Source organism: Limulus polyphemus, unplaced genomic scaffold, assembly GCF_000517525.1.
Source record: "Limulus polyphemus unplaced genomic scaffold, Limulus_polyphemus-2.1.2 Scaffold4384, whole genome shotgun sequence".
NCBI classification, from domain to species: Eukaryota; Metazoa; Arthropoda; class Merostomata; order Xiphosura; family Limulidae; genus Limulus; species Limulus polyphemus.
The window spans coordinates 49,312-51,840 of record NW_013669994.1 but is presented as its reverse complement, the minus strand read 5'-3'; the positions used below and the strand labels follow the sequence as shown (position 1 = coordinate 51,840).

The 2,529-nt window shown below is 36.5% G+C and overlaps 1 protein-coding gene across 1 annotated transcript in view; it reads right to left on the bottom strand.

Moving 5' to 3' along the window:
* LOC106471065 (uncharacterized aarF domain-containing protein kinase 5-like) overlaps positions 1-2,529 on the bottom strand; it is a 52,854-nt gene that overhangs the window by 1,850 nt on the left and 48,475 nt on the right. The window lies entirely within an intron of this gene.

The window sequence follows — 2,529 nt, the reverse complement described above, 5'->3', positions numbered from 1 at the left end:
CTTCACCATTAATTGTTTCACGAACTGTGTTTCTGTATGTGTGGTATTACATATTAAAGGTGAGTGATCCTAAGGATACTTCCCCATTAATTGTTTCACGAACTGTGTCTGTGTTTCTGTATGTGTGGTACCACATATTAAAGGTGAGTGATCCTAAGGATACTTCCCCATTAATTGTTTCACGAACTGTGTCTGTGTTTCTGTATGTATGGTACTACATATTAAAGGTGAGTGATCCTACTGATACTTCACCATTAATTGTTTCACGAACTGTGTTTCTGTATGTGTGGTATTACATATTAAAGGTGAGTGATCCTACTGATATTTCCATATTAACTGTTTAACGAACTGTGTGTATGTATGTGTGGTATTATCTACAAAAACTTTAATGACTGATGTAAGTTATTTGTGTATAATTTCAATAGAGAGTTTTAAAAGGTCCTGAACAACTAGACTGAACTTGTTTTTCTGAAAATTCATTTGTTTGGTTTTGGAATAGGTATCAATGTGCTATCATCGTGTTACACACAAACATAAGTTACAGGTATCAATGTGCTATCATCGTGTTACACACAAACATAGATTACAGGTATCAATGTGCTATCATCGTGTTAAACACAAACATAAATTGCAGGTATCAATGTGCTATCATCGTGTTACATACAAACATAAATTACAGGTATCAATGTGCTATCATCGTGTTACACACAAACATAAATTACAGGTATCAATGTGCTATCATCGTGTTACATACAAACATATATTACAGGTATCAAGGTGCTATCATCGTGTTAAACACAAACATAAATTACAGGTATCAATGTATTATTACTTACAGGTTACAAGTACGTAATTTTGACCAACTTCGTTTATTAGCATAAAGTTTTCAGTAAAAGCGTCTTTGTGTTTTTATATCTAAGAACAATAAACCAAATACGAAGGACTGGCGTGAGTGTGTGGTTTCTTATGAATTTGGCGCAAAGCAACACGAGGGCTATCTGCGCTAGCCGTCCCTAACTTAGCAGTGTAAGACTAGAGGGAAGGCAGCTAGTCATCACCACCCACCGCCAACTTATAGACTACTCTTTTACCAACGAATAGTGGGATTGACCGTCACATTATAACGCCCCCACGGCTGAAAGGGCGCGCATGTTTGGTGTGACGGGGATTCGAGCCCGCAGATTGCGAGTCGATCGCCCAAACCGCCTGGCCATGCCGAGCCGCGTGAGTGTGTGAAACAATGATAAAGTGTGAAGCGTGAGGTCAAGTGTTTGAGACACTCAGATAAGATATTAACTCGAAATGTTTAACGTATATTACATGTAATACGCACAGCCACGTCAGTGCGATTAACCAAAACTTCAGCTATTATTAATAGTTATCGGCAGCCAAAGAAGAATTTCAAGGAGTTCAAAGTGCACTTGAAAGATGACCTAAACAAAATAATTTTAACGAAAATTTGTCTCCTCATAGCAAAGTTATGTTACTGATTATCAATAATTTCTGATGACTGAAACAATCTAACTACACAGATCAGAGCTAAAATTTAACCAAGTAATTATTACTTCTAATTTAATGTATCGTTCTAAGTTACAGTGATCAGAATGCACTGATTCGCCGGTTGATTATGTTCGCTTTCGGCGTAGTGAATGACATTAATTTGACATGTTGAATTGGGTGATATCTAGGTGGAAAAATCTGCAACTGAGCTTAACGATCAAAATTAATACTTTGTGCATATTTCGTGAAATTCTTCAATTATTGGGTCATAGCTTCCACAGTGCTAGAGTACCTTTTTACCAAAGTATCTGACCCCAGACCAAATAATAGAAAATAACCAAACAAAAAAGTATAGGGAACAAATATTAATAATGGGTTATATTTGTGATAAGAAGACGAAACTGGCCGATATAAGTTTCAAATGACCGTTCTCTGTGTAATAACAAGTTTAACTGATTCGCCATGTAGGGGTACGATCCGCACATGTGGGGCAGTTGCACCCACCTGGTAAATGAAAAACATAATTCTTTCTTTATTCATTCAACATAAATTATTCATAATTTTATACTACTTTGCCCTCCGTGGAAAAATCCCCCTACCCCCCGGAAAAAATTTCTGCGGATGCTTATGGGTCTGCCTCCGACAGTTGAAAGTAAGTGTGCCATATACGGTGTACGGCTTGCAAAAATTCCGCGCGCGTTTAGAGCAGCCGCGGTCAATGGGTTAATTGCATCTAAAACACTTAATCCAACTGTAAAACATATATTAACTTAAATGTTCTGGTAATCCTTTGGCCATCAAATTACTTAACGCTTAATCTACTGAGCAACATATATTAACTTAAATGTTCTGGTAATCCTTTCGTCATCAAATTACTTAACACTTAATCCACTGAGCAACATATATTAACTTAAATGTTCTGGTAATCCTTTGGTCATCAAATTACTTAACGCTTAATCCACTGAGCAACATATATTAACTTAAATGTTCTGGTAATCCTTTCGTCATCAAATTACTTAACACTTAATC